This window comes from Arachis hypogaea, chromosome 20 (genome assembly GCF_003086295.3).
Source record: "Arachis hypogaea cultivar Tifrunner chromosome 20, arahy.Tifrunner.gnm2.J5K5, whole genome shotgun sequence".
NCBI lineage: Eukaryota > Viridiplantae > Streptophyta > Magnoliopsida > Fabales > Fabaceae > Arachis > Arachis hypogaea.
In genome coordinates, this window is record NC_092055.1 from 108892303 (window position 1) to 108904228 (window position 11926).

Below are 11926 nucleotides of genomic sequence, written 5' to 3' on the forward strand. Positions count from 1 at the left end.
TTGGCTTTTTGCTCTTGCCTCTTGGTTTTAAGAGCTTTTGGCTTTTTCTGCTTGCTTTTTCTTTTTCTTTCTATTTTTTTTTTCGCCTAAATTTTTTTTTTCTTTTTTTTTTCTGCAAGCTTTGTTTTTTTTTGCTGCTTTTTCTTGCTTCAAGAATCATTTTTATGATTTTTCAGATTATCAAATAACATGTCTCCTAGTCATCATTCTTTCAAGAGCCAACATATTTAACATTCTTAAACAACAACTTCAAAAGACATATGCACTGTTCAAGCATACATTCAGAAAACAAGAAGCATTGTCACCACATCAATATAATTAAGCTAAGTTCAAGGATAAATTCGAAACTCATGTACTTCTTGTTCTTTTGAATTAAAACATTTTTCATTTAAGAGAGGTGATGGATTCATAGGACATTCATAGCTTTAAGACATAGTTATTACTACTAATGATCATGTAATGAAGACACAAACATAGATAAGCACATAACATAGAAAACGAAAAACAGAAGAAATAAGAACAAGGAATGAATCCACCTTAGTGATGTCCTTGAGCTCTTCTATGTCTCTTCCTTGTCTTTGCTGCTCCTCCTTCATTGCTTTTAGATCTTCTCTGATTTCATGAAGGATGATGGAGTGCTCTTGATGTTCCACCCTTAGTTGCTTCCAATAATTGTGTGGAAGAAAATGTATCCCCTGAGGTATCTCAGGGATCTCTTGATTTGCAGTCAAATGTTCTACCACTGAGCTATAGACCCTTGATGGAAGCTTTTGTCTTTCCTTTCCTCTTTCTAGAGGTTTCTCTGGCCTTAGGTGCCATCAATGGTTATGGAAAAAACAAAAAAGCTATGCTTTTTACCACACCAAACTTAGAATGTTGCTCGTCCTCGAGCAAAAGAAGAAAGAATAGAAGAATAAGAAGAAGATATGGAGGAGATGGAGGGAGATGTGTATTCGTCTATATGGGTGGGATTGGGTGGGAAAGAGATGTTGAATTTTGAAGGAAAGTGGGTGTTTGGATGTGAGTGGTAAAGGGTTAATTAGGGAAGAGTGTTTATTGGGAATAGAGGATGATTGAGAAGAGAGAAGAGAGTGAGTGGAGGTGGGTGGGGATCCTGTGGGGTCCACAGATCCTGAGGTGATCCTGTGAGGTCCACAGATCTTGAGGTGTCAAGGCATTTACATCCCTGCACCAATTTAGGCATGTAAAATGCCCTTGCACACAACTCTGGGCGTTCAGCGCCAGGTTGGTGCCCATTTTGGGCGTTCAACGCCCATTTGCTGCCATTTCTGGCGTTGAACGCCAGAACCATGCTTGTTCTGGGCGTTCAGCGCCAGAACTATGCTCTGTTCTGGCGTTTGAACGCCAGACAGATGCTCCTCCAGGGTGTGATTTTTCTTCTGCTGTTTTTGATTCCGTTTTTGAATTTTTTGTGTATTTTGTGACTCCACATGATCATGAACCTAAGAAAACATGAAAAACAATAAAAATAAGAATTAGATAAACATTGGGTTGCCTCCCAACAAGCGCTTCTTTAATGTCAATAGCTTGACAGTGGGCTCTCATGGAGCCTCACAGATGTGCAGAGCTTTGTTGAGACTCTCCAACACCAAACTTAGAGTTTGGATATGGAAGTTCAACACCAAACTTAGAGTTTGGTTGTGGCCTCCCAACACCAAACTTAGAGTTTGACTGTGGGGGCTCTGGTTGACTCTGCTTGGAGAGAAGCTTTTTCTGCTTCCTCTCCATGGTTGCAGAGGGAGATCCTTGAGTTTTGAATACAAGGGAGTTCTCATTCCATTGAAGGACTATTTCACCTCTGTCAACATCAATCACAGCTCTTGCTGTGGCCAGGAAAGGTCTTCCTAGGATGATGGATTCATCCTCTTTCTTTCCAGTATCCAGGACTATGAAATCAGTAGGTATGTAAAGGCCCTCAACCTTTACTAATACATCTTCTACTTGTCCATAAGCCTGTTTTCTTGAGCTGTCTGCCATCTCTAGTGAGATTTTAGCAGCTTGCACCCCATAGATTCCCAGTTTCTCTATTACAGAGAGGGGTATGAGGTTTATTCCTGAACCAAGGTCACACAGAGCCTTAAAGATCATGGTGCCTATGGTACAGGGTATTATGAACTTTTCAGGATCCTGTCTCTTCTGAGGCAATGTCAGTTGATCCAGATCACTTAGTTCATTGATGAACAAGGGAGGTTCAACTTCCCAAGCATCAATGCCAAACAATTTGGCATTCAGCTTCATGATTGCACCAAGAAACTTGGCAGTTTGCTCTTCAGTGACATCCTCATTCTCTTCAGAAGAGGAATACTCATCAGAGCTCATGAAGGGCATAAGGAGTTCAATGGGATCTCTATAGTCTCTAGATGAGCCTCAGAGTCCTTTGATTCCCCAGAGGGAAGCTCCTTATTGATCACTGGACGTCCCAGGAGGTCTTCCTCCTTGGGATTCATGTCCTCTCCTCTCCTTTCAGGTTCGGCCATGGCACTTATGTCAATGGCCTTGCACTCTCCTTTTGGGTTCTCTTCTGTATTGCTTGGGAGAGTACTAGGAGGGATTTCAGTGATCCTTTTACTCAGCTGGCCCACTTGTGCTTCCAGATTTCTAATGGAAGATCTTGTTTCATTCATGAAACTTACAGTGGCCTTGGATAGATCAGAGACTAGATTTGCTAAATTAGAAGCATTTTGTTCAGAGTTCTCTGTCTGTTGCTGAGTTGATGATGGAAAAGGCTTGCTATTGCTAAACCTGTTTCTTCCACCATTATTAAAGCCTTGTTGAGGCCTTTGATCCTTCCATGAGAAATTTGGATGATTTCTCCATGTTGAGTTATAGGTGTTTCCATAAGGTTCACCTAAGTAGTTCACCTCTGCTATTGCAGGGTTCTCAGGATCATAGGCTTCTTCTTCAGAAGATGCCTCTTGAGTACTGTTGGATGCAGCTTGCATTCCATGCAGACTCTGAGAAATCATATTGACTTGCTGAGTCAATATTTTGTTCTGAGCCAGTATGGCATTCAGAGTATCAACTTCAAGAACTCCCTTCTTCATAGGCGTCCCATTACTCACAGGATTCCTTTCAGAAGTGTACATGAACTGGTTATTAGCAACCATGTCAATGAGTTCTTGAGCTTCTGCAGGCGTTTTCTTTAGGTGAATGGATCCACCTGCAGAAGTGTCCAGTGACATCTTTGATAGCTCAGATAAACCATCATAGAATATATCCAGGATGGTCCATTTTGAAAGCATGTCAGAAGGACACTTTTTGGTCAACTGTTTGTATCTTTCCCAAGCTTCATAGAGGGATTCACCTTCTTTCTGTCTGAAGGTTTGAACATCAGCTCTAAGCTTGCTCAGCTTTTGAGGAGGAAAGTACTTGGCTAAGAAAGCCGTGACCAGCTTATCCCAAGAGTTTAGGCTGTCTTTGGGTTGAGAATCCAACCATAATCTAGCTCTGTCTCTTACAGCAAAGGGGAAAAGCATGAGCCTGTAGACTTCAGGATCTACTCCATTAGTCTTAACAGTATCACATATCTGCAAGAATTCAGTCAAGAACTGAAAAGGATCTTCAGATGGAAGTCCATGAAACTTGCAGTTCTGCTGCATCAGAGAAACTAATTGAGGTTTCAGCTCAAAGTTGTTTGCTCCAATGGCAGGAATGGAGATGCTTCTTCCATGTAAATTGGAATTAGGTGCAGTAAAGTCACCAAGCATCTTCCTTACATTATTATTATTTTCGGCTGCCATCTCCTCTGCCTGTTCGAAAATTTCTGAAAGGTTATCTCTGGATTGTTGTATTTTAGCTTCTCTTAATTTTCCCTTCAGAGTCCTTTCAGGTTCTGGATCTGCTTCCACAAGAATGTTCTTATCCTTGCTCCTGCTCATATGACAAAGAAGAAAGCACAGAAAAATAATAATAATAATGGAGATCCTTTATACCACAGTATAGGGATCCCTTTGTGAGTGGAAGAAAAGAGGGGGAGACAAAGAATGTGATGTAAAGGAAGAAACACAACTGTACTGATGGAAGAGATGTGAGATGAGATGTTAGGATATGAATGAATAAATAGAATAAGATAGGGGAGGGATAATTTTCGAAAATTATTTTGAAAAAGAGTTAGTGATTTTTGAAAAATGGTTTTTGAAAAATGTGTTAGTAATTTTCGAAAATTAAGATTTAAAAATTAAAATAATTAATAAATTAAAAAGAAATTTTGAAAAAGAGGGGAGATATTTTCGAAAAATGAGAGAGAGAGAGTTAGTTAGGTGGTTTTGAAAAAGATAAGAAACAAACAAAAAGTTAGTTAGTTAGTTGAAACAACTTTTGAAAGGATAGGAAGTTAGGAAGTTAGATAAGATATTTTGAAATCATATTTTTGAAAAAGATAAGATAAGAAGATATTTTTGAAAAGATATGATTGAAATTAGTTTTGAAAAAGATTTGATTTTTAAAATCTCAATTAATGACTTGATTCATAAGAAATCACAAGATATGATTCTAGAACTTAAAGTTTGAATCTTTCTCAACAAGCAAGTAACAAACTTCAAATTTTTGAATCAAAACATTAATTGATTATGTTATTTTCGAAAATTTGGTATAAAAATAAGAAAAAGATTTTTGAAAAATTTTTTTGGAATTTTCGAAAATAACTAAGAAATTTGAAAAAGATTTGATTTTTGAAAAAGATTTTGAAAAAGATAAGATTTTCAAATTGAAAATTTGATTTGACTCATAAGAAACAATTTGATTTTAAAAATTTTTGAAAAAGTCAATCCAAATTTTCGAATTTGAGGGGAGAAAAAGGGAAAGATATTTTTTTGATTTTTGAAATTTTTATGAAAAACATGAAAATTATGCAATGCATGAAATTTTTAGATCAAAACATGTGATGCATGCAAGAATGCTATGAATGTCAAGATGAACACCAAGAACACTTTGAATGTCATGATGAACATCAAGAACATATTTTTGAAAAATTTTTAATGCAAAGAAAACATGCAAGACACCAAACTTAGAATTCTTTAATGCTTAGACACTAAGAATTCAAGAATGCATATGATAAACATGAAAAGACACAAAACAAAAAATCATCAAGATCAAACAAGAAGACTTACCAAGAACAACTTGAAGATCATGAAGAACACTATGAATGCATGACATTTTCGAAAAAAATGCAAGATGCATATGCAAGTGACACCAAACTTATGATATGACTCAAGACTCAAACAAGAAACATGAAATATTTTTTATTTTTATGAGTTTCTAATTTTTTTGTATTTTCTTTTAAATTTTTTTTTCGAAAATTATTGTGAAAATTAAAAAAATAAGGATTCCAAAATTTTTTATATGAATTCTAGGAATCTTGTCATGTTAGTCTTAAAGCTCCAATCAAAGGGTCAGGCATGGCTTAATAGCCAGCCAAGCTTCAACATATAATTACATGGACTGGAGTGATTAGTTGAATACCAATCCCAAAGCAGTTTGGGTATGGCTTTACAGCCAGATAGGATTCAACATGTTTCATAAAACACTAGAATTCATTCTTAAAAATCCTGAAGAAAAATATATTTTTTTGAAAACATTTTTTTTTTTCGAAAACAAAGGAGAAAATTTTGAAATATTTTTGAAAACAAAACAAAAAGAAAATTACCTAATCTGAGCAACAAGATGAACCGTCAGTTGTCCAAACTCGAACAATCCCCGGCAACGGCGCCAAAAACTTGGTGCTGTTGCCGGATCAAAAGGGAATCTGGCACTGATGTTACCGGACCAAAAGCTTGCCGAAGACTCAAACAATCCCCGGCAACGGCGCCAAAAACTTGGTGCACGAAATTGTGATGTCCAGGCTCAAACAATCCCCGGCAACGTGAGCAACTTGGTGCTCTGATCTCAATACATAATTGTCACAACTTCGATACAACTAACCAGCAAGTGCACTGGGTCGTCCAAGTAATACCTTACGTGAGTAAGGGTCGAATCCCACGGAGATTGTTGGTATGAAGCAAGCTATGGTCACGTTGTAAATCTCAGTCAGGCGGATATAAAATAATCATGGAGTTTTCGAATAATAAATAATAGAATAGGGACAGAGATACTTATGTAAATCATTGGTAGAAATTTCAGATAAGCGAATGGAGATGCTTTCGTTCCTCTGAACCTCTGCTTTCCTGCTATCTTCATCCAATCAGTCTTACTCCTTTCCATGGCTGGCTGTATGCAAGGGCATCACCGTTGTCAGTCGCTACATCCCCTCCTCTCAGTGAATAATATGCTCACACACCCTGTCACGGCACGGCTATTCATCTGTCGGTTCTCGATCATGCTGGAATAGGATTCACCCTCCTTTTGCGTCTGTCACTAACACCCAGCACTCGCGAGTTTGAAGCTCGTCACAGTCATTCAATCATTGAATCCTACTCAGAATACCACAGACAAGGTTTAGACCTTCCGGATTCTCTTGAATGCCGCCATCATTCTAGCTTACGCCACGAAGATTCTGGTTAGGAGATCTAAGAGATACTCATTCTAGCTTAATTCATGTAGAACAGAAGTGTTTGTCAGGCACGCGTTCATAAGGGAGAAGGATGATGAGCGTCACACATAATCATCACCTTCATCACGTTCTTGGGTGCGAATGGATATCTTAGAAGCGAAATAAGAAGAATTGAATAGAAAACAGTAGTACTTTGCATTAATCTTTGAGGAACAGCAGAGCTCCACACCTTAATCTATGGAGTGTAGAAACTCTACCGTATGAAAATACATAAGTGAAGGTTCAGGCATAGCCGAGATAGCCAGCCCCCAAAACGTGATCAAAGGATCATAAGGTAATCCAAAGATGCCTAATACAATAGTAAGAGGTCCTATTTATAATAAACTAGCTACTAGGGTTTACATGAGTAAGTATTTGATGTATAAATCCACTTCCGGGGCCCACTTGGTGTGTGTTTGGACTGAGCTTAAGTGTTACACGTGCAGAGGCTATTTGTGGAGTTGAACGCCAGTTTTTGTGCCAGTTTGGGCGTTCAACTCTGGTTTTGGATCTTTTTCTGGCGCTGGACGCCAGATTTGGGTAGAAAGCTGGCGTTGAACGCCAGTTTACGTCGTCAATTCTTGGCCAAAGTATGGACTATTATATATTTCTGGAAAGCCCTGGATGTCTACTTTCCAACGCAATTGAAAGAGCGCCATTTCGAGTTCTGTAGCTCCAGAAAATCCACTTTGAGTGCAGGGAGGTCAGAATCCAACAGCATCAGCAGTCCTTTTTCAACCTCTGAATCTGATTTCTGCTCAAGTCCCTCAATTTCAGCCAGAAAATACCTGAAATCACAGAAAAACACACAAACTCATAGTAAAGTCCAGAAATGTGAATTTAACACAAAATCTATTAAAAACATCCCTAAAAGTAACTAGATTCTACTAAAAATATACTAAAAACAATGCCAAAAAGCGTATAAATTATCCGCTCATCATGAGGCTTGGCAATTGATCAATGATTTAGCTGAATCTACTAGGAATCACAGGCAAAAGCAAGGCCATTCAAAAGCCATTGCAGAAGTAACCTCTAACAGAGAGACTGCTGCTCTAGCTCAGAGTATATGTGAGATGACCAACTTGCTGAAGCAGATGCAATTGAATTAACAACAAGCTCAGCAAGCTCAACCTCCTCCACCACAGCAAAACCAACAATTAGTCCCGCAAAGAATTTGCGGAATTTGTGCTGATTACAGCCATTACACTGATGAATACCCGCAGCTCCAACAAGAAGACAACATGGTAGCATCCACTCATAACTTCTATGACCACCCCAACCAAGGGTACAATCAAAGTGGAAATAATAACCATGGATGGCAGGACAATTCTAACCAGAATTGGAGGGACAACAATAACAGAGGAGGCCGAGATAATCAGGGAAATCAGAGGTGGAATAATAACAACAGGCAGCAGAATCAACCTTACAGAGCACCTCACCTAAGGCAAAACCAAGGACCACAGAACAATCAACAGCAGACATCCCAATTTACTCATTCTTCTTTATCTCCTAATGAAGAGCTACTACAATCTTTTGAGCGAAGACAACAGACCATGGAAAATAACATGAATAATATTAACGCCAGTCTGAATGGTCTCACCTCTACTTTGCAAGCTCTTATGTCACAGCTTGGATCAACGCAGAATTCCAGTAACCAACCTTCAAGCTCCACTGAAATCCCCTCTCAACCATTACCCAATCCAAAGGGAGGCATTAATGCCATCACCCTAAGGTCGGGAACCACACTGCAGGAGAGGAGTCAGGAGGAACCAAGCCCACCAGAACACACCTCAGCTGAAGAGGTAGTAGAAATAGAAGATGTTGAAGAGGAAGAAGACATACAGGACATAGCTGAAGAAGACATAGCTCAACCACAGGAGGAAGCACCAAAAGGCGCAGACACCACAGAAGACACCACTCCTATTCCATTTCCACAACTTGCAAGGAAGCCTAGGAAGCAGCTGGAACCTGACCCCAAAATGGTAGAAATATTCAAAAAGGTTGAGGTAACTGTTCCTCTTTTTGATGTTATTCAGCAGGTACCTAAATATGCAAAGTTTCTAAAAGACTTATGTATCCATAAAGACAAAATTAATGAATTAGAAACTATTCCTTTAGGTAGTTCTATATCTGCTTTAATGGGAGGATTACCTGAAAAATGTAGTGATCCAGGTCCTTGTATAGTTAGCTGTACTATTGGTGGTGTAGTAATTTATGATTGCATGTGTGATTTAGGAGCATGTGTCAATATAATGTCTTTGTCTATATATGATATTTTGAGGCTCCTTCCCTTAAAAAGGTCGGCAGTTCGTTTTGTGTTAGCAGATAAAAGCATTATTACAGTGGCTGGAGTTGCTGAAGATGTTTTGGTGAACATTAAAGGACTTACATTTCCCACTGATTTTTATATCTTGGAGATGCCCCATAATGATTCAGATAAGCCATCATCAATTCTACTTGGAAGACCATTTCTGAAGACATCAAAATTCAAATTGGATGCCTTTTCAGGAACATACTCATTTGAAATAGATGGCCGCATAGTAATCTTCAATCTGAATGGAGTCATTGACAAACCCCCAGAAGATCGTTCCATCTTCCAGTGTGATGTCATAGATGAAAGTGTAGCTGAAGAGAGGCACACTGGACAAGGTCCAAGTGTGGGGACCCTCTTAACTGACAATGAGGGCACTTCGTCATTTTCACAAGCTCCAGATAATCCAGAGCCTGCCTATGATCAGAAGTTAGAATTGAAACCCCTCCCTCCACATCTCAAATATGCCTATCTCGAAGATGAGCAGAGGTTTCCAGTTATCTTTGTAAGGGAACTTACTTCTCAACAAGAAGAGCAGTTACTTGATGTGCTGAGAAAGCATAAGAAGGCAATTGGGTGGAGCTTGGCAGACATAGTAGGCATCAACCCTCAAGTATGTGAGCACAGAATATTCTTAGAAGAGGGAGCAAGACCTGTCCGTCAACCCCAAAGAAGATTGAATCCCACCATCTTGGAAGTTGTCAAAAAGGAAGTGACCAGACTATTGGAAGCAGGTATCATATATCCCATTTCAGACAGTGAATGGGTAAGCCCAGTACAAGTGGTGCCCAAGAAGTCTGGGGTCACTATAGTGAAGAATAAGCATGGAGAGCTCATAGCAACTAGAGTTCAGAATGCTTGGAGAGTCTGCATTGATTACAGGCGTCTCAACCAGGCTACCCGTAAGGATCACTACCCACTTCCATTCATTGATCAAATGTTGGATCGCCTGTCAGGTAAATCACATTATTGCTTTTTAGATGGTTACACAGGTTATTTCCAGATTCATATAGCTCCTGAGGATCAGGAGAAGACTACTTTTACATGTCCTTATGGGACTTATGCTTATAAGAGAATACCCTTTGGCTTGTGCAATGCACCAGCTACTTTCCAAAGGTGCATGATGAGTTTTTTCTCTTATCTTGTTGAGGACTGTATGGAAGTTTTTATGGATGATTTTAGCATTTATGGTGATTCTTTTAGCCTTTGCTTAGATGGATTATCTAGAGTATTAGATAGATGTGTTAATATAAACCTTGTATTAAATTTCGAAAAAAGTCACTTTATGGTAAAATAAGGAATTGTATTAGGACATGTGGTATCTAATAATGGCATTTCTGTAGACCCAGCAAAGGTGAATGTTATTTCTAGTTTACCTTACCCCTCTTCTGTGAGGGAAGTCCATTCGTTCCTTGGCCATGCAGGATTTTACAGGAGATTTATTAAGGACTTTAGTAAGGTCGCACTTCCCTTATCCAGATTACTGCAGAAGGATATTGAGTTCGAGTTCAGTGAGGATTGCAAACAAGCGTTTGATAAGCTGAAGACTGCTCTGACTCAAGCTCCAATTGTGAGAGGACCAGACTGGAACCAACCGTTTGAAATCATGTGCGATGCTTCCAACCATGCAGTAGGAGCAGCGCTGGCTCAGTGTGAAGGTAAGGATCCTTTTGTTATCGCTTATGCGTCTAAGACTTTAGACACTACCTAGTCCAACTATACTACTACTGAGAAAGAGCTTCTTGCTATTGTTTTTGCTCTGGATAAATTCCGAGCTTATTTACTTGGTACTAGAGTAGTAGTGTATTTGGACCATGCAGCTTTAAAGTATCTATTAGCTAAAAAGGAGTCCAAACCAAGACTTATACGTTGGATACTACTGATACAAGAATTTGATTTAGAAATAAAGGATAGGAGTGGTAATCAAAATTTAGTGGCAGATCACTTGAGTCGCCTTGAGCATATTAAGGATGATTCTACTCCTATAGATGATAATTTTCCTTTTGATAACCTGCAAGCAGTATCTGAGGTAGTTGATGCCAGGGCATTTTGGCTAGTTTCACTGACCTTTTCTTTACTGTTTTTAAGGTAGTTTCATGCATTTTCTTAGGAAATAAGCTAGTTTTGGGTGGATATTCACTTACATCTTGATTCAAGCATACATTGTGCATTTTACATGATTTCATCAGGATTTTGCATGAATTATATGATAAATTGGATGATGCATGATCCATGATTAAGAGCAAGACTTTGATGCACTTTGTTTGATTGATTTCAGGCCAAAAGAAGAAGAGAAGAGCCACGTTAGTGGCTACGTTAGTTACACTAACGTAGGCATTAACGTGGAAGGAAGGAAAGCCCCAACGTTAGTGGGAAAAGTTAGTGGCATTAACTTTGAAGAAAGGAAATGGAGCCAACGTTAGTGACACTTAACATTATCACTAACGTTGGACCAAGCTCATAAATGGGCACGTTAGTTGCCACGTTAACTTAGTTAACGTGGCCTCTAATGTTAAGAAGAAAGGGGGAAAGCCAACGTTAGTCACATTCAACATTGTCACTAACGTTGGCCCAAGTTACAACAAAGCCACGTTAACTCCCACGTTAACTTAGTTAACGTGGAAGCTAACATGGAGAAAGGTGGTGATCGACAACGTTAGTGACACCAAACATTCTCACTAACGTTGGAGTGAACTCACAAGCCCCCAATAAGCCACGTTAACTCCCACGTTAACTTAGTTAACGTGGTAGTTAACGTGGGCAAAAGTCCCACCTGGCAGCCTGACCATGCCTTCTTTAAACACGCATAACTTGAGCCACAAAGCTCCAAATGAGGTGATTCCAGTGGCATTGGAAAGTAGGATTCCAGAGCTTTCCAAGAATATATAGCACTACATGGTTGACACTAAATTTGAGGGAGAAAACCTGCCCCGAAAGTGCAATAATGAACATGGTATCAGCCTGTATTTAGGCCAACTGACCTCTTCACCTTCCAAGAAGTATAACTCGAGTTGTCGAGCTCCAAATGATGCGCTTCCAAAGGCATTGGAAAGTAGACATCCAGGGCT

The 11926-nt window shown here is 39.2% G+C and overlaps 1 non-coding gene across 1 annotated transcript; it reads left to right on the forward strand.

The window, feature by feature from the left end:
* The first annotated feature begins 3257 nt into the window (after positions 1-3257).
* On the forward strand, positions 3258-3365 carry LOC112787426 (small nucleolar RNA R71). Its single transcript, XR_003194841.1, has one exon. It is a non-coding gene; the product is annotated as a small nucleolar RNA R71 (small nucleolar RNA).
* Positions 3366-11926: the final 8561 nt, after the last annotated feature.